Genomic DNA, 21377 nt, shown 5'->3' on the forward strand with positions numbered 1-21377 from the left:
GATGGTTGACTGTTTAAAGTATTCAAAGCAGTACAGTAAATGACAAAATTTGCAGATTCCTACTTTTTTTTCTAACTGCTCAGAACACCAGTGAGACCACATGCCTAATGAACTCTTGTCTAATTCTACTGCCCAACTTCCAAAAAAGACAGAAAAGGCTCTACTAAACATTCTAGAAAGGCTGAATGTATTTCCTTCTAATTCTGGCAAAATAGTCACCAAATTGTTAAGAGGACTCACAAACTGCATATGTGAGAAAGCTGTTTAACTTGGACTGTGTGGATGAGCTTGAATATTTCATTAACAGCTCCTTTCAAGAAGTGATCCAACAAATAGTTCACAGAGCTTCAAAAATAGAAAATTCTGCTCAACATTACAGCATTTCATTCGGAAGCATCTAACAGGGAAATTGCAAACATTATTGAATTACAAAGCTGTGAACCATTTTCAATTATTAGCTCAATCACAAGAGAATGAATGTAATTTCTCAGCAAGAATCTACTTGTTAATGTCTAACATTCAAAATTAATCAGCAATCAGAAAAAAAATTAGTTAATCAAATTAACATCGGTACCTTGGTTGATTAGGAATCAGCAAACAGCTGACAATAATTTTTTAAAAAGAGCACAGTGGGATATCAAAAGGGTCACAGTATGCTTTCAGATTATTTTTATTGAAAAATGACAAGGGACACAGGAGAAATTTTAAACACAAGTACTTCCACAGATTCCAGAACTAAGGAAATGTCCTCTTTCTTCAAAGAAAGGGATTTTTCCTCCCTCCACTATCAACATTGCCCTCACCCGCATCTCTTCCATTTCGCGCATGTCTGCCCTCACCCAATCCACCTGGCCAGGGATAGGGTTCCTCTTGTTCTCACCTACCACCCAATAGCCTTTACATCTAGCACATAATTCTCTGTAACTTCCGCCATTTCCAACGGGATCGCATCACCAAGCACATCTTTCCCTCCCTCCACCCCCACTTTCCTTTCTTCAGGGGTCGTTCTCTACGCGACTCCCTTGTCCATTTTTCCCTCCTGGCAAGTGGAACAAATGCCACACCTGTCCCTACTCCTCCACCCCCTCCCTCACTACCATTCAGGGCCCCAAAAACAGTCTTTCCAGGTGAGATACCACTTCACCTGTCAGTCTGTTGAGGTCATCCACTGTATCCAGTGCTCCTGATTTGGCCTCATGTATATTGGTGAGACCCGACATAGATTGGGAGACTGCATCATCGAGCACCTATGCTCTGACTGCCAGAAAAAGCAGGATCTCCCGGAAATCACCTTTTTAAATTCTACTTCACTGTCCCATTCCAACATGCCAGTCCATGGCCTCCTCTACTGCTGCAATGAGCCCACACTCAAGTTGGAGGTGCAACACCTTATATTCCATCTGGGTAGCCTCCAACCTGATGGCATGAACATTGATTTCGCTAACTTCCAGCTATTCCACCCACTACTTCTCCATTGCCCATTCCCCTCTCTCACCTTATCTCCTTACCTGCCAATCACTCCTCTCCCTTCCCTTCTTCCATGGCCTTCTGTCCTCTCCAACCAAATTCCCCCCTTCATCTCTTTCACCAATCAACTTTCCCACTCATTACTTCACCCCTCCCTCTCCCCAGGTTTCACCTATCACCTACTACCTTGTGGACTTCTTCCTCTCCTCCCCACACCTTCTTTCTCTGCCTTCCCATCAGTCCTAATGAAGGGTCTCAGCCCAAAACATTGACTGTTGACTCTTTTCCATAGATGCTGCCTGGCCTGCTGAGTCCCCCAGCATTTTGTGCGTGTTGCTTGGATTTTCAGCATTTGCAGGTTTTCTCTTGTTTGAAATACCACAGATGTTGGAAATCCAAAGCAATACACACAAAATGCGAGAGGAACTCAGCAGGTCAGGCAGCATCTATGGAAAAGAGTAAACAGTCGACATTTTGGGCTGAGACCTTTCATCAGGACTGGAAAGAAAGGGAGAAGACACAGAATAAAAAGGTGGGGGGTGGTGGAAGGTGGATAGCTAGAAGGTGACAGGTAAAGCCAGTTGGGTGGGAAAGGTAAAGGGCTGGAGAGGAGAGTAGTCCACAGGAGAAAGGGAAGGAGGAGAGATACCAGGGTCAGGGGGAAGTGACAGGCAATTGAGAAGAGGTAAGAGCCCAGACTGGGGAACTGAAGAGGGGAGGGGAAGGGAATGTGAAATCGATATTCGTGCCATCAGGTTGGAGGCTACCAAGATGGAATATAAGGTGTTATACCTCCACCCTGAGGGTGGGCTCATTGTGTCAGAAGAAGAGGGCATGGACTGACATGTCAGAAGAGGAATAGGAATTAAAATGTTTGGCCACCGAGAAGTTCCACTTTTGGTGGATGGAGCGGAGGTGCTTGATGAAGAGATCTCCCCCAAATTATGATGGGTCTCACCAACGTAGAGTAGGCCACACTGGGAACACCCAGTACAATAGCAACCACAGTACATTCACAGGTGAAGTTTTGCCTCATCTGGAGAGACTGTTTGGGGTCCTGAATGGAGGTGAGGGAGGAGATGAATGGGCATGTGTTACACTTTGGCCACTTGGCGATTTATGATGGCACTAGTGAAGCACAGTGAGAAATTGCTGGCAGCAAACAAAACTACTAACTACCATACTAAGCACACTTTTTCTCAAAAACGATCATTGCAATCAATAACCGGTACCTTCTCTTTCAGAGCTGGGCTTTGAACTGCTTGTAGAGCCCAGCATTTTTGCAGTGCAAACTGAAGTCTCGGAAGTGCAGGACAGTTGTGGCGTGGCACATATGGGCCAAACTGAAGAGGCATGGCTTGGGCCTGAGTGCGAGTAACGAGCAATGTTTGCCCGTTTCTGGGGCAGTTTGGACACGATTCAAAGCAGCAGATCCGAGGCAAGTCTAGGCAAGTCCGGAGTTTGTATTGAGGCATTTGGGAAACACACACAGGTAATGAATTTTCAAAAGGGTTCTGCTAGTTGGGAAATATGTAACTCTGTAAACTTACCTGACGACATTCCCAGTGTTAAGTTCAAAGTAAATTTATTACCAAAGTATGCATACTACCTTGAGATTCATCTTCTTGCAAGCAGCCACAAAACAAAATAACACAATAGAAACCATGAGAAACCACACACAACAAAGACCAACAAAACATCGTAAGTGCAAGAAGGACAAATTATGCAAACAATAGAAAGTAAACAAGTAACACGCAGAATGTGAGCTGCAGAGTCTCTCAGAGCGAATGCACAATGTGGCGGCAAGTGAAGCCAGTCTAGGAGCCCGATGGCTGCAGGGCTACAACTGCTCCCAAATCTGGCGGCATGGGACTCCGCTCTCCTGTTCTGCCCGCACAATGATAGTAACACGAGAGGGAGATGGATCAAACATAGGCAGAAGTCTGCACTAGTGATGGTTGCCCCGGTGTTGGCCAACCTTCATCTTCAAGGTGACGTACCTATATTCCCAAGGGTCCATTTCACTGAATCCTTTAGGAGATAGTAAAATCACTAATTCATTTAGACAATTCAAAAGTACATTTCTTGAAGGAAAATTACAGGCTGCAGATTGCGGTGAATGTTAAAGTTAGATAGGTGATTTTAACAATTGAAACTGTAGTTAATCATTTATTACAAGCAAGAGAAAATCTACAGATGCTGGAAGTCCAGAGCAATACACACAAAATGCTGGAGGAACTCAGCAGATCGGGCAGCATCTATGGAAAAAAGTGACCAGTCGATGTTTCGGGCCGAGATCCTTCATCAGGACTGGAAAAGAGGGGGAGAAGTCAGAGTAAGAAGGTGGAGGAAGAAGAGGAAGTAGTACAAAGTAGTGGGTGATAGGTGAAACTCGGAGAGGAGAGGGCATAAAGTAAAGGGCTGGGAAGTTGATTGGTGAAAGAGATAAAGGGCTGGAGAAGGGGGAAACATCCACTGTTTACTCTTTTCCACATATACTGCCTAGCCGGATTAATTCCTCCATCATTTTGTGTTTGCTAAGCATTTATATTATTATCTTTGTGTTGAAGAAGTATAAAACATCATGTCAGAAGAGTGAGATTTTCTTGGATTCTCCTGAACTCTCTCTCCTTTTTTTACACTGTGAACAAATACTTTTATATTTCCCAGTTACAGCTTCAATGTAGCTCAGTTTTAGTCAGTCACAACACAAACTATAATCATTGGATCAAATTATATCCACAACACTTCGAATGAGGGTTAAAGACTTCATTTCAGAATGACATCGATGCGGCAGGTTGAAGTAAGGAATGAATCTGCGACCCAGTACTTCTGTGATAAGAGTGGTTTTCACTGATATCCCCATTTACATTGTCTGAATGGGTAAGGGAAGAGATTCAAAGATTCAAGATTCAAAAGACTTTATTGTCATTCTAACCATACATCAACTCTGCAGGGCAGAATGAGACAGCGTTCCTCAGGGGCAGTGCAATCATAACATAACAAACGCAACATTAAATAATAAATATAACAATAAATAGTAAAACACAACAGCCACATGTCAGTTAAATCAGTGTCCAGTGCAAGTTAAAAGTGTCCAAAGCAGAGTCAGGTGGAGCAGCTATTTAGTAGTCTGACTGCCTGTGGGAGGAAGCTGTTTAGTAGCCTTGTGGTTTTTGTTTTGATGCTCCTGTAACGTTTGCCTGATGGCAGAAGAACAAACAGTTCATGGAGAGGGTGTGAGGGGTCTTTAATGATGTACCGTGTCTTCTGGAGGCATCGACTCTGAAAGAGGTCTTGGACAGAAGGTAGGGAAACCCCAATAACCTTCTCTGCTACCCTAACCACCCCCTGCAAGGCCTTTTTGTCGACAGCACTGCAGCTGGAGTACCAGGTTGTGATGCAAAAGGTCAGCACACTCTCAACCACGCCTCTGTAGAATGTAGTTAAGATGTTAGTGGGGAGTGATGCTTGTTTAAGCTTCCTCAGAAAGTGCAATCTCTGCTGGGCCCATTTCACAATCCCAGTGGTGTTCCTGGACCAGGTGAGATTGTCCAAGATCTGCACCCCAAGGAACTTGATGTTTTCCACTCTGTCCACTACGGAGCCGCTGATGCTGAGGGGTGTGTGCTCAAGCTGAGACCGTCTGAAATCGATGATCATCTCCTTGGTTTTGGTGACATTAAGCATCGAGCTGTTATCCCTGCACCAGCTCTCTAGGTGTTTGACCTCCTCCCGGTACATAGTTGCATCATTTTTGCTGATGAGCCCCATCACTGTGGTACCATCTGCAAATTTAATGATCAGGTTCTCCTTGAGAAATATAGCCACCTCCCAATGGTTGTATCATTCCCAAATCCGTTTGATAATACAACACAATACTTCAAATGTTGTACCTTCCTCACAGACAATTGTAAATCTGCAGTTGTTTCTTGCCTGAGAAAGTTGAGAAGGCCAGTTCAGGTAATGTATATAATGTAGAGGTAGATATCTTCTTGAAAGATTAAGGGATTGAGGGCTTTGGGGACCAGATTCCAAGAAGGAACCAAGACCAAGGGAAGATCAACCCAGACCACATTGACCGGTAGGGCAGCACTGAAGGGCCAGGCAGCCTCTACCTGCTCCTATACCTTTTAGTACAACATTGGATCAATCTATAAATATTAAGTGTGCAGTAAGCATGGAGATTTAACTAATATTGGAGAGGTTTCATTCCAAAACAGTTAGGTATAGCCAAAGCAGCACTCAGAAATCAAGCATTATTTGCTTCTAGGCAAATAAGTTAAAATTCAAGGCTGAATATTTAAAAGGAATGGGAGCTACTGATTGCAGGATAAAGGTCAAATGAAGGGCATATTTTGAACCCGTCAAAAATATTGTTACAAAAGCTGAGTATTAAATTCCAAGCCCGAATAAGTTACTTGGTTCTTGACTATAATTGCTAATCTCTTTAAACTGTGTAAATATTATTGATTCATTCTGCATGACCTTCAAGTGACTTTTAAGATTTGACAGTATGATAAAAAGAGTAGCATTTATTGCTTTAAGTTAAACATTTACAGAACCATGTCTAAAATTGTTGAACTTTTAAATTCAAGAAACTGTTTTATTCTTTCTCCCTTTTATCACTTTACCACAGCACATTCTGCCATCCCGTTCCAGCAGGACAGTAACACTTGAGCTAATTGCCCAAATTAAATGTACTCAGATGCCAAAACCCCCATGAACTTTGATGAAGGTCACAGAGGAAGAGGAAATCACAACCACCCTTCATCCTATACATATTTGTTGCAAAGAGATTAAAACCTCTTTGAAAACACCAATGCACAGTGCGGCAGAGCAGGGTCACAATGAAATATTTCATCTTCGCGGGTCCATAGATTTTACTATCAGCTGTTGAATGGTCATCAACATCATCAGCTTAATGAGAATCAGACCAGCTTCCAAATCTCTGTGGCTGAAGAATCACATATTACATTGAAATGTAGGAAATAGGAGTTATTCAGACATGCTCCAACATTCAAAATTATTATTATCCATTTGAGTACCCTGTTCACACCCCCACATCCCTTGATCGGTTCAGGATTAAGAGATATATCTACCTCATTTTTAAAAAGTATTTCATGACTTACCTCTGCTGCCTTCTGTGGTAGAGAAATCTACAGGATCATCACTCCAATAAGAGATTTCTCCTGATTTCAGTTTCAAATTATCTCCTCAAAATTCAAGGCTTTGGGAGCTAGTTCTGCTGTGGTGAACATCCTTCCTACATCTAGTCTGTCTCGTGTGGAATTCTATATGCGTCAATGATATCACTTGCATTTTCTAACAGTGAATATAAGCCTGTTTGAACAAATCTCTCTTTATCAGACCTGCCGTTCAAGAAATCCATTGAGTAAACATTTATTGCTGGACTTCCATGGTAAGAACATCTTACCTCATATTTCTGCACATATTTTCGAAGTGTGCAGAAAAATTCACAATATGCTGCCAGGACTCAAGGGACAAGTTGGATAGGTAAGGATAGTATTTTTTTTCTCTTGGAGCATAGAAAACTGTGAGGTGATGAGATTGAGTCAATAAAATCATGAGTATCACAGATAGAATGAATGCATTTAGCCCTATCCTGGAGTTGCGGAATGAAGAACTGGAGACAGAGGTTCAGGGTGAGAGTTGAAATGACTTCCTCATCAGGAGACCATAGTCAGTGTGGATCAGAAATAACATCTCCTCCTCACTGACAATCAACACAGGCACACCTCAAGGATGTGTGCTTAGCCCACTGTTCCACTCTTTCTGCACTCATGAGTATGTGGATCGGCACAGCCAAACACCATCTATAAATTTGCCGATGTCACAACTGTCATTAGTAGAATCGCAGATGGTGACAAGGAGGTGTAAAGGAGTGAGATAGATCAGCTGGTTGAGTGGTGTTGCAACAACTACCTTACACCCAACATCAGCAAGGCCAAAGAAATTGATTGTGGACTTCAGATAGGGAAAGTAAGAGAACACACACAAGTCCTAATTGATGGGTCAGTGGTGGAAAGGGTGAACGGTTTCAAGTTGCTGGGTGTCAACATCTCTGAAGATCTATCCTGGGCCCAATATATTGATGCAATTACGAAGAACTGCTGTCAGCAGCTATATTTCATTAGGAGTGTGAGATTTGGTATAGCACCAAAGACTCTATCAAATTTCTACAGATGTAATATGTAGAGTATTCTAACTGGCTATACCACTGTCTGGTATAGAGGGGCCATTGCACAGGATTGGAAAAATCTGAAGAGAGTGCAAACTCAGACAGCCCCGTCTTGGGCACTAGACTCCCCAGCACTGAGGACATCTTCAAAAAGGGACTTGATGACGGTGAGGCCAATATGAGTGAGGTTGATGTTCTGGAGCATGTTGATATTAAGGGAGAGGAGGTGTTGGAGTTGTTAAAGTACATTAGGACGGATAAGTCCCCGGGGCCTGACGGAATATTCCCCAGGCTGCTCCACGAGGCGAGGGAAGAGATTACTGAGCCTCTGGCTAGGATCTTTATGTCCTTGTTGTCTATGGGAATGGTACCAGAGGATTGGAAGGAGGCGAATGTTGTCCCCTTGTTCAAAAAAGGTAGTAGGGATAGTCCGGGTAATTATCGACCAGTGAGCCTTACGTCTGTGGTGGGAAAGCTGTTGGAAAAGGATCTATAGGCATTTAGCGAATCATGGTCTGATCAGGGACAGTCAGCATGGCTTTGTGAAGGGCAGATCATGTCTAACAAGCCTGATAGAGTTCTTTGAGGAGGTGATCAGGCATATAGATGAGGGTAGTGCAGTGGATGTGATCTATATGGATTTTAGTAAGGCATTTGACAAGGTTCCACTCAGTAGGCTTATTCAGAAAGTTAGAAGGCATGGGATCCAGGGAAGTTTGGCCAGGTGGATTCAGAATTAGCTTGCCTGCAGAAGGCAGAGGGTCGTGGTGGAGGGAGTACATTTGGATTGGAGGGTTGTGACAAATGGTGTCCCACAAGCATCGGTTCTGGGACCTCTACTTCTCATGATTTTTATTAACGACCTGGATGTGGGCGCAGAAGGGTGGGTTGGCAAGTTTGCAGACGACACAAATGTTGGTGGTGTTGTAGATAGTGTAGAGGATTGTCGAAGATTGCAGAGAGACATTGATAGGATGCAGAAGTGGGCTGAGAAGTGGCAGATGGAGTTCAACCCGGAGAAGTGTGAGGTGGTACACTTTGGAAGGACAACTCCAAGGCAGAGTACAAATGGCAGGATACTTGGTAGTGTGGAGGAGCAGAGGGATCTGGGGGTACATGTCCACAGATCCCTGAAAGTTGCCTCACAGGTAGATAGGGTTGTTACGAAAGCTTATGGAGTGTTAGCTTTCATAAGTAGAGGGATAGAGTTTAAGAGTCACGGGGTAATGATGCAGCTCTATAAAACTCTGGTTAGGCCACACTTGGAGTACTGTGTCCAGTTCTGGTTGCCTCAGTATAGGAAGGATGTGGAAGCATTGGAAAGGGTACAGAGGAGATTTACCATGATTTTGCCTGGTTTAGAGAGTATGGATTATGATCAGAGATTAAGGGAGCTAGGGCTTTACTCTTTGGAGAGGAGGAGGATGAGAGGAGACATGATCGAGGTATACAAGATATTAAGAGGAATAGATAGAGTGGACAGCCAGCGCCTCTTCCCCAGGGCACCACTGCTCAGTACATGAGGACATGGCTTTAAGGTAAGGGGTGGGAAGTTCAAGAGGGATATTAGAGGAAGGTTTTTTACTCAGAGAGTGGTTGGTGCGTGGAATGCACTGCCTGAGTCAGTGGTGGAGGCAGATACACTAGTGAAATTTCAGAGACTGCTTGACAGGTATATGGAGGAATTTAAGGTGGGGGCTTATATGGGAGGTAGGGTTTAAGGGTCGGCACAACATTGTGGGCTGAAGGGCCTGCACTGTGCTGTCCTATTCTATGTTCTATGTTCAAAAAGGCAGCATCCATCTTTAAGGACCCCCATCACCCACAGAATGCTGTCTTCTCATGCTACCATCAGGGAGGAGCCTGAAGACGCATATTCAATGTTTTAGGAATAGATTCTTCCCCTCCACCATCAGATTTTAAAATGGACAATGAACCACCCCACGAACCTCATTATATTTGCTCTCTCTGCACTCATTAGCACATGGAGTACAGAAGAGTACACAGCACAGGAACGAGCCCTTCAGCCCATTCTGTTCTACAAATCCAATTAAATTAGTAATCAAATGTGTAACTAAACTAATCTCTCATTTAATCTTTAACATACATTTCTTATTGCAATTTATAGTACTTTTTATGTATTGCTCTACACTGCTGAAGCAAAATAACAATTTTCATGCCATATGTCAGTGACATTAAACCCGACTCTGCTCAATTTCAGCGTTTCTTGTAACATTCTCAATCCATTTTGCTAAATGGACACATATAATAAATTACTTGCATTCTCAAAACAATTCAGCTCCAACTGAGAGCAAAGTACATGACGTTTATAGACCACTGCAGTAATGTTGCCCTAACAGTTTCAAAGATTTCTTCTTCCACTGCACTAAACAAGCGGCTTTTATTAAATCGCCAGGCTTTCAAGCAGCCAATTGGCTGTAAGCAGTTCAAACACTTCAACACAAAGGGCTACAGCTTGAAGTGCTTTATCAATGTTGCATTATGGATATTGGTTTGCAATACACTTTTCAATGCCAGAGCTGAAATACAGAATTATTCTGATTGTGTTTAGGACCATCAACTACATTAAATCAGTGCAGCAATCATGGAGTTCTCCACCCGAGAGTTTCTAAGTAGTTCATATTCAAGTTAAAAACAAAGAAATTATGGATCAGTCTTAATGAAAAGTTGTTGCCTCTGTTTCTCTCTCTATAGATGCTACATGACTTAAAGAGCATTGACTGTATTGTGTGTTTTATTCCACATTCAAATATTCAACTAATTATATGCATTGCATCAGTTTCTTTTTTTAAATTAAAAATATAACACATTTCTTGGGCAGTTGAATGGAGATCTGGAAATTTTCTAGTTGCTATCAACTGTAACCAAGCATTTTTCTCTCTGTATTGCAGCTTTTCGCATTACCAATTTAAGATTCAACTCACAAGTAATATTCTCACTGGATTTCAAGGTCATATACTCAAGGTCATGGACTCAATGACCATTCATCTTCATCTTACTCAAATTCACTTATCCAAGCACATAATCCAATCTAATTATTATTCATTACAGCACTAAAGGAATGCTGTATAGTCAGGGATACCATCCAATGCTACAAATGAATTAAAATAAATTATGAGCCCCTTGCACTGAGGCACGAAATCAGAAGAGATGGTTCCTGATGTATGTATGGTATTCCTTTTCCTTCACCAACTCATTATTGTCTGAAGGAATGTAATTCTTTAATCTTTTGGAAGCACACAGGTGCATTATTTATCACATGGAATCATGATGTACTACAGAAAAATAACACTGGCATATCACTGGCAAAAGTGAAAAGGTCACAGAACATTTCTCCCCTCTAATTGATATGATGCATTCAGGGAGGGCTGGCTGCTTTGATCTTCCTTGTCATACAGGGATTTCAGCAAACAATTTTGGCAGTGATCCTTTCTTTACAAACCTAATTTATGCAAAGGGTCTCATTTTTGCCAGTATAAATCTCAGAAGACCCATTGCTTTTGTTAGATGTCAGGATTTTCAAAAGCTGCAGTGCATAGCACATCAGTTCAGTCTGCAAATGCTTGAATGTACTCTATGTAATTCTTTTTTGTTAGATGCACAACCTTCAGATTGCTCAGTCATTAATGTTCCAACTCTTTTCATGTGAAGAATTTAAAGCAACAACCCCTAGATGAGAACATTAGCAGGAAATAAAAGGATTGAAATTAGCAATCCTCATGAACAGTGCTAAAAATAGCACGGCTGAATCTGTTGCCCCACATGGATTCCAATTTAGCCTCATTGACAGAACTGAATTTGGGCTCAAGCCATTCGAGTTTGTAAAATGCAGCTGAAGGAAGTTGTTCTTCATGCACTGCTGACAGTTTCCTTGATCAACTACATGATTTCCATTGCAACACAGCAACCTATCTGCATCTCCTTTCCTCTTGTTTCTTGTTCCGCACTTGACACGCATTTCAGCATACAAAAGAGAATGGAAGCAGATTTTGCAACTCATACAAGATACATCAGATCTGTTGACAAATAATGTTTAACTAACATTGAATATGCTTGTCTATAAAGAATGAGAATAGTTTTAGCTGGGTCCCATACTTTCACTCTCCTGCCACCAACCAAGCAACAATTGCAAACACAAAAGACTGCAGATGTAGAGCAACCCACAAGATGTCGGAGGAACTCAATGAGCCACAAGCATCTATGGAGGGAAATGGAGAGTCAATATTTCAGGTTGAGATTCTTCAGCTGGACAGCCACCAGAGATACACACTAATCAGAATTAGAAGTGTAAAGGTATTGTGGAAAGGTATAAAGCTAGAAGTCTGAAACAAGAGAAAAAAAGCACAGTAGATGTTTGAGAACAAAGATAAGAAATTTGAAGTTGTCCCATATCAACAGCTAAAAATGGTTTACTGAGCTAATGGCTTAATGAAGTGATGTGTGTTAGAAAATGAGCAGTGGAATTTTGGATGAGGACAAATTTCTGAAAGCGGAGAGTCTGATTGAAGGTAAATTGGAACAGAGCTAACACAGCTTTGGGTTCAGGAGCAAATTGAAGCATTGATAGAAACAGTAATATTTTAGAGGTGTTGGTCGTAGGCTAGGTATTTGGTTACAGGCTAACTGCAGGATTAGATGCCACAAAAAGGATACCATTGGAAGCTAGAGAATGGAGTGCTCAATAGGGACCAAAGACAATCTTTACAGACTTGCTAAAGCTGAGCATGAAAAAAATGATTCATCACGAACCAGATAAGAATTGTGAAACTTGGACAGTAGAGTGATTTGAGATTGGTGGACAGGCAGAGCTGAGCAGCATCAGTATCTTCGTGGACCCCCGAAGAGGCGTTTGTAGAAGACATAGACAGAGAAATTTTGGGAAATTTTAAAGAGCACAGTAGACAGAGGAGAATAGATAATTGTCATATAATTGGATCTCCAGAAGCTGTTTGATGAGGTGCTGCATAAAGGACTTATCCATAAGATAAGGACGAATGGACCTGGTGGTGTTGTGTTAGTATGGAGGGAGGATCTGGACAACAAAGACACATACATCAGGATGCTCTTTATCGATTACAGCCAGCATTTAATACCATTGTATCCTCAAAACTAATTAGTAAACTCCACAACCTGGGCCTCAATACCCCCTGTGCAATTGGATCCTAGATTTTGTCACTTGCAGACTCCAGTCAGTTCCGATTGGCAAAAACATCTCTTCACAATCTCCATCAACACAGGAGCACCAGAGGGATTTGTACTTAGCCCCCTGCTCTATTTATTTTATACCTATGACTGTGTGACTAAGTACCGCTCCAACACCAGATACAAGTTTGCTAATGACACCACTTTGTGGGCTACATCAAAGGGGGTGATGAATCAGCATACAAGAGGGAGACTGAAAATTTGGCCAAGTGGTGTAATAACAACAACCTCTCAGTCAATGTCAATAACATCAAGGAACTGATAGTAGACTTCAGGAGAGATAATAATCATCAGGTGATCAGAGGTGGAGAGGATCAGTAACTTTAAATCCTAGGTATCACTATCTTAGAGGACCCGTCCCGGACCCATTATATAAATATAATTGCAAAGAAAGCATGACAGTGCCTCTACTTCCTCAGGAGTCTGTGGAGATTCAGCATGTGATCAAAAACCTTGGCAAACTCTATAGAAGTTTGGTGGAAAATGTGCTGACTGGCTGCATTATGGCCTAGTATGCAAACACCAATGCCTTTGAATGGAAAATCCTACAAAAGGTAGTGGATTTGGCTCAGTATATCACGAGTAACACCTCCAACCACACGCCCCTCCCAACCATTGAGCATGTCTATATAAAACATTGCCATAGAAAAGCAGCATCCATCATTACAGATCCTCATCACCCAGGCCATGCTCTTTTCTCACTGACGACATCGGGTAGAAAGTTCAAGAAAAATAACTACCCCTCAACCGTCAAACTCTTGAACAAAAGGGAATAACTACACTTATTTAAGGACGCTATTATTTTGTTATTTCATGTTCGTTATTTATTGCTATTTATTTATTATCTACATTTGCACAGTTTGTTTGCAGTTTACAGATCCTGCTTACAGTTATTGTTCTATAGATTTGCTAAGTATGCCCACAGAAAAAGAAGCTCAGGTTTGTACGTGGTGACATATATGTACTCTGATAATAATACATTTTACTTTACTTTGATTGGTCAACCAATAGAAGGCAGAGAGTTAGGATAAATAGGTGTTTTGCTGGTTGACAGTGAGTGGTGAGTGGTGAGTGGATACTGCAGGGCTCAGTGTCCAGCCTGCAACTGTTTATAATATATTAATGATTTGGAAGAGGGGAAGAAGTGGTTAATTGAGTGGGCAAGGGTCTGGTAAATGGAGTAGGATATTGGTAAATGTGAGGTCACCATTTTGGAAGTAAAAATAAAGATCAAACTATTATTTAAATAGTGCAAGATGACAGCATGTTATTGTGCAGAGGGACTTGGGAGTACTTGTGAATGGATCACAGAAAGTTGGTTTGTAGGTACAACAGATTATCAAGAAGGCAAATGGAATGCTGGCCTTCATTGCTAGAAGAATTGAATTGAGGAGCTCAGAGGTTACGCTGCAACTGTACAGGGTACTGGTGTGGTGGCGCCTGGAGTACTGCATGTAGTTCTGTTCTCCTTACTTGAGGAAAGATGTACTGACTTCGAAGGTGCTGCAGCGGAGGTTCACCAGTGTGGTAAACCATGTATATATGTTGTATCTCTGTTACCTGTCTGGACACACCCCTCTGCTGACTGCCCCTGTGGCTCCTCCCACAGAGTCCTGTATAAATGTGTTCGCCTTGCCCCTCCCCCTCAGTCCGGGGGCAGACACTCACTGTGGAGGTCGTATTGTACAGCGAATAAAAGCCTTTCAGTATTTTACCAAACCTCAGTCTTTTGGAGTAATTGAAGGTGCTTCAATTTTATTCGCTGTACATTTTAAAACATGGAACAGACCCTGAGACCAGAAAAATTAGACCTCAATCCACAAACACCCGAAGCTGGAAACGCTTTCGAACTCTGGCTGGCCTGCTTCGAAGCGTATCTAGAGGAGATTAAAGCGACCGACCCTGTAGCGAAGTGCAGAGTTCTACTCTCCAGGGTCAGTCCACGGGTCAATTCGCTGATCAGAGACCAACCGAACTACGACGGCGCGATGAACACACTCAAAAGACAATACCTGCGGCCGATAAACAGCATCTATGCTCAGCATCGCTTAGCGACACGGCAACAACGGTCTGGGGAATCGAGTGCTGAGTTTGTCCGGGCCCTACAGACACTCGTGCGGGTCTGCAATTGCCAGGAGCTGACAGCGGCGCAGCATGCAGAACTCCTAGTGAGGGACGCCTTCGTCACGGGGACTAGGTCAGTGTACGTGCACCAGCGGCTGCTGGAAAAAGCCGATCTTACCCTAAGTTCGGCGATCGAGCTGGCTGATACGTTGGAGGCTGCTCTGCATAACTCCGAGGCTCTCCAGGCACGCGATCCCCCGATGGCCTCGTGGGCGCCGCAGACCCCGCAACCTGCCGGCGAATCGACCTCGGCTGCCGCCAGTCGTGAGTCCGCGAAGTGCTACTTCTGCGGACTGGAGAAGCACCCCCGGAAACACTGCCCGGCCCGACAAGCTACCTGCTCCAGCTGCGGAAAGAAGGGCCACTTCGCCAAGGTCTGTAAGTCAAAACCGCGAGCGCGATCGAGCAGCGCCGCGTGCAAGTCGTGGGGGTCGCCATCTTCCCTGCACACTGCCACCACGTGCGAGACATGGGGGCGGCCATCTTGCCTGCCGCCATCTTCCCTGCACGCCACCACCACATGCGAGACATGGGGGTGGCCATCTTGGTCGGCGCCACCTCCCACCGCCTACGACCAACGGGTGCTCACGGGGCACCCCACCACGCCGGACTAAGACAGTGACCCCACCCTGGCTTCCGTGACCCTCGACCAAAGCGCTCCCCACCAGCTCGCAAGGTCAATGATGGACATCCTGGTAGAGGGGCACAGAACAAGCTGCCTGTTTGACACAGGCAGCACGGAGAGTTTTATCCACCCGGCCACAGTGCAGCATTGTGGACTCATGATACGGCCGGTAAGTCGGAGGGTCACCATGGCCTCCAGGTCACATACAACAGACATCCGGGGTGGTTGTGTAGCGACACTAGTGGTGCAGGGCACAGAATATCGGGACTTTACGTTACTGGTCTTGCCTCAACTGTGTGCCCCTGTGCTGTTGGGGTTGGACTTCCAGAGCCACCTGAAAAGCGTGACAATGAAGTATGATGGGCCCCTCCCGCCAATTACTGTCATAAATCCCGTTTTGTAGAGATATGTCACGTACCCCGCTACTGACCACACACACACACCGATCCGCGCATCCCACCCAACATCATGCCAACTGCCACACTACCGACACCACTTGCGGCCTCTCCACCCTCAGGATCCCTCCCCCACCGCTGTTCGCCAACCTGACCCCTGACTGTAAACCTGTGGCAACTAAAAGCAGGAGGTACAGTGCTGGGGGACAGAGCTTTCATTAAGTCGGAGGTGCAGCGGCTGCTCAGGGAGGGAGTCATTGAGGCAAGCACAAGTCCTTGGAGGGCGCAGGTGGTGGTTGTTCGGCACGGGGAGAAGAATAGGATGGTCGTGGACTATAGCCAGACCATCAATAGGTTCATGCAGCTCGACGCGTACCCTCTACCCCGCATCGCGGATATGGTCAATCAGATAGCACAGTACAAGGTGTACTCGACCATAGACCTAAAATCCGCTTACCATCAGCTCCCCATCTGCCGGGAGGACTGCCCTTACACTGCCTTCGAGGCGGACGGCAGGCTTTATCAATTCCTACGCGTCCCCTTTGGTGTCATGAATGGTGTATCTGTCTTCCAGAGGGAAATGGACTGGATGGTGGACCAGTGCCAACTGAAGACCACGTTCCCATATCTGGATAACATCACCACCTGCGGTCACGACCAGCAGGATCACAACAACCTCCAAAAATTTCTCCAAGCGGCCAAATCTTTCAACCTCACCTATAACGAGGACAAGTGTGTACTTGGGACCACCCGACTTGCTATCCTTGGGTGTGTCGTGGAGAATGGAGTCATTGGCCCTGACCCCGACCGTATGCGCCCCTTGTTGGAACTCCCTCTTCCCAATACCCTCAGAGCCCTCAGAAGGTGCCTGGGCTTCTTTTCATATTAAGCCCAATGGGTCTCTAACTATGCAGACAAGGCCCGCCCCCTGGTCAAGTCCACCACATTCCCCCTCTCTGCCGAGGCCCACGTGGCCTTCAACCGCATAAAAGGGGACATTGCCAAAGCAGCAATGCATGCGGTGGATGAGGCCATTCCCTTCCAAGTAGAGAGTGACGCCTCCGACTTTGCGCTGGCTGCTACCCTCAACCAGGCAGGAAGACCAGTGGCGTTCTTCTCCCGTACCCTTCAAGGCCCTGAAATTCGGCACTCTGCGGTAGAGAAAGAGGCCCAGGCCATAGTGGAAGCTATAAGGCACTGGAGGCACTATCTTGCCGGCAAAAGGTTCACCCTGCTAACTGACCAGCGCTCAGTTGCATTCATGTTTAATAATCAGCAGCGGAGCAAAATTAAAAATGATAAAATTCTGGGGTGGAGAATCAAACTCTCCACCTACAACTATGACATCATGTACAGGCCTGGGAAGCTCAACGAGCCCTCCGATGCCCTATCCCGGGGAACATGCGCCAGCGCGCAGATCGACCGGCTATACGCCCTACATGTAGACCTTTACCACCCGGGAGTCACCCGGCTTTTCCACTTCGTGAAAGCCCGGAACCTGCCTTACTCCCTTGAGGAGATCAGGATGATGACCAGGGACTGCCAAGTCTGCGCAGAATGCAAACCGCACTTCTACCAACCCGAAAAGGCACCACTCATCAAGGCCACCCGCCCCTTTGAGCGACTGAGTGTTGACTTTAAGGGCCCCCTTCCCTCCATCGACCGCAACGTGTACTTTCTTAACGTAATAGACGAGTACTCGCGGTTCCCCTTCCCCATCCCCTGCCCCGACACCACTACCACGTCAGTTATAAAAGCCCTGCGCAAGCTCTTCACTCTGTTCGGATACCCATGCTATATCCACAGTGACAGAGGGTCCTCGTTTATGAGTGACGAGCTGCGCCAATATCTACTGACTAGGGGAATTGCAACCAGTAGGACCACGAGCTATAATCCCCAGGGGAATGGACAGGTAGAGAAGGAGAATGGCACAGTGTGGAAAGCCACACTCTTAGCCCTCAGGTCAAAGGGACTGCCGGTCTCCAGCTGACAGGAGGTCCTTCCCGAGGCACTCCACTCCATCTGCTCCCTGTTATGCACAGCCACCAATGCCACCCCTCATGAGCGGCTCTTTTCTTTTCCCAGAAAATCGACCACTGGGACCACCCTACCATCTTGGCTGAAATCCCCGGGGCCAGTGCTGCTCCGGAAACATGCGAGGAGCAATAAATACTCCCCGATAGTCGAGAGGGTCCACTTACTTCATGCGAACCCCCAGTATGCCTACGTGGTTTTACCTGATGGGCGGGAGGACACGGTCTCCATCTGCGACCTGGCACCCGCAGGAGCTCCGGGCCCCTACCCTGAGCACTCCGTGGTGACTATTGACCCCGTACCCACCAATGTATGTACCTACGAGACACCGTGCACCCCAAACCCTATACAGACACCACACAACACTCCCATACCGGGCGCGACGCACACGCACGAGGGATTATCAACGCCTAACGTGCTGGCACCTGAAGTCAGGCCGGAGCCAGCACAACCGCCGTCGCCGGTGCTACGTAGATCACAGCGACGGACTCGACCGCCTGACAGACTTAACCTGTAAATATACTTCTTGTAAATATTGTCAGTCACTTCACCCCGCGGGACTCTTTTTTAAAAAGGAGGGGTGAATGTGGTAAACCATGTATATATGTTGTAACTAGGTTACCTGTCTGGACACACACCTCTGCTGACTGCCCCTGTGGCTCCTCCCACAGAGTCCTGTATAAAGGTGTTCGCCTTGCCCCTCCCCCTCAGTCCGGGGGCAGACACTCACTGTGGAGGTCACATTGTACAGCGAATAAAAGCCTTTCAGTATTTTACCAAACCTCAGCCTTTTGGAGTAATTGAAGGTGCTTCAACCAGGCTGATTCCAGAGAAGAGGGGGTAGCCTATGAGGAGTGATTGAGTCACCTGGGATAATTCTCACTGGAATTCAGAAGAGTAAGAGGGCATCTTATCAAAACATATACAATTATGAAAGTAATAGATAAGATAGAGACGGGCAAGTTATTTCCGCTGGTAGTTGAGACAAGATTCAGGGGAGTACGAGGTTTAGGATAGAGATGAAGAGGAACTGCTTTTCTCAGAGAGTAGCGAATCTGATATTCTCTGTCCAAGGAAGCTGCAGAGGCTACCTAAATCAATATGTTAAGAGACAGGTAGATAGATTTTTGCATAGTAGGGGAATTGAGGATTAGAGGGAAAAGTCAGGTGGATGAAGCTGAGTCCATGGCTAGATCAGCCATGATCTTATTGACTAGCAGAGCAGGCTTGCTGGACCAGATGGGCTACTCCTGCTCCTAGTTCTTATATTCCTATGAAAATCCAGAATTAACAATGGGAGAGAGTCATAACCCAATGCAGCTTCTGAAAAAAAAGGAGTAAAACAGAGAAAACAAAACATGCATGTCATCTGAACTGGGCCTCATGCCTAAAGTTTATAATATCCAAGAACAAGAGCTCAAACAAAATTCAAGTGTATTCACATGCCTTGCACTCACCCATTAATACATCTCACAAGTCTGTGCTGTGCTCCATGTTCCATGATACAACCGAAAACAACAGATTGTCTCGGAATACTGGCTGCAGTCCATAGCCTGGGGATGTCAGCTGCCACTCGACTTGTCCCTTTTGTGTGTAAGGCTTCAGCACAGTTACACAGCGGGTGTTTGGCAGCAGTAGTCCCTAGTGCACTCTGAATTACAATGCAATCCTTTATCACAACACATTCCCCATAGAAGCTGCACTGTCAGGCAAAAACACTGCTGTCATTCACTGCCAGTCCAATAAAACTCACCTTTGTTTCCCTCAAAGTTTGAATGCATACTAGAAGGAAGCATCTGATTGTGTAATATAGCTTTCTTCTCTAGGCTGGTCTCATCTATTTTAAAACTGCCTGGCCTGTTTGTTATCCTAATTACTGGAAATTCCGAGACTGTAAAAAATGACTTTTCTAAAGTGTAAAGTTAAAAACTGCAAAGAGAAATTAAGAAAGCTCTTTGTGGAATATCATTCACATTTCAGGGTTATGAGCAATAAATGACGTTGCTTTTCCTTCACAACACTTAAAGGAAATTCAGAGTAAACTAAAAAACGGCCGGAATTACCAAGTTGTCTTGGCACAACATATGCAACTGCACAAAACATAAATTTTCTGGCTTTCTGTTAGTAAATTTACATAAAACAAAAATCCCTTGGTATTTCTCAAAATTTCGGATTATATACTTCCTTTAAATACTAAAATGCTGGATTGATGCAACTCCAACAAACACTCACCGTTCAATGTTCAGCTGGAGACACTGCTGGCCAAACAACAGAATGGGGTGGGTGCGTGAGCTGCACGAATGTTTCATGAACAACATTATCAGTAATTCTGCAGCAAGGGCTAACAGATAACATGGGATTAGAGTAGATTGGGTCGACTCTATTGGTAGAGTTGATTGCCTCACCGCCTGGTATGTGGACTCCAGTGCAAAGATTTGGAAGGGACTACAGGGGGTTGTAGACTCATTCTGCTCCATTACAGACACAACTCTCTGTACCATCGATGACACTTACAAAATGTGGTGCCTCGAGAAGGCAGCATCCATCATTAAAGACCTCCACGATCTGGTATAGGCTTAAATTTCATTACTGCCATCATGGAGCTAAAGGCTCACACCCGATATTTTAGGAACAGATTCTTCCCAGATGGCATCAGATTTCTGAATGGTCCATGAACACTACCTCACAATTACTCTTTTATACTATTTCTTTTATACTATTTATTTATTTTAACTTACAGTAATTGTTATGTTTTGTACTGTAGTGCCACTACAAAACAGCTAATTTCACAACATATGTCAGTGATAATAGACTTGATTTGATTGTCCAACTGCCAATTCAGACCTCTGACAGCTCCTTGCTTTGAATAGCCAGAGATATGAATGTTGCTGGCAAGGCTGAAACCTGCTCTTCAATTCCTGAAATGAGAATCTTGCCAGGAGCCTGCTACATTGCTGGGTCAATGATAGCAGATTTCATTCCCTCAAGGATAGTAATGAATAAGAGGGTTTCATTAAGCAGCAGTCCGCTAGTTTTATGGTCACTGTTACTGATTTTGTTTTACATTCTAGAATTATTTATTAGCTTTAGTTTTAATTCCCCAGGGCTGTGATGAAATTTGTTCAGTCTCCTGTCTTATAGTCCACATCTCTTGATAGTGGCTCAACAATTAAACCCTAGGCCTGGATGAAAACCTGCCACGGAAGACAGAAAATTTAAATTCAGCTGATAAACTGGAATGTAGAAAAATAACTAGATTTAATAACAATGACTGCAAAACTCCAGGATTTTTGGAAAATCCCACCTG

The 21377-nt window shown here is 44.6% G+C and overlaps 1 protein-coding gene across 11 annotated transcripts in view; it reads right to left on the bottom strand.

Moving 5' to 3' along the window:
• The window catches only part of LOC134348361 (alpha-(1,6)-fucosyltransferase), an 877712-nt gene that overhangs the window by 357836 nt on the left and 498499 nt on the right, over nucleotides 1-21377 (bottom strand). The window contains exon 1 of one of the 11 annotated variants that reach the window (XM_063051680.1): nucleotides 19528-19546. The exons of the other annotated variants lie outside the window; for them this stretch is intronic. The gene's annotated coding sequence lies outside the window, so the exon portion shown is untranslated. Of the gene's footprint in view, nucleotides 1-19527; nucleotides 19547-21377 lie in introns of those variants that run through there. 11 annotated transcript variants of the gene reach the window in all.

This window comes from Mobula hypostoma, chromosome 1 (genome assembly GCF_963921235.1).
Source record: "Mobula hypostoma chromosome 1, sMobHyp1.1, whole genome shotgun sequence".
Taxonomy (NCBI): domain Eukaryota; kingdom Metazoa; phylum Chordata; class Chondrichthyes; order Myliobatiformes; family Myliobatidae; genus Mobula; species Mobula hypostoma.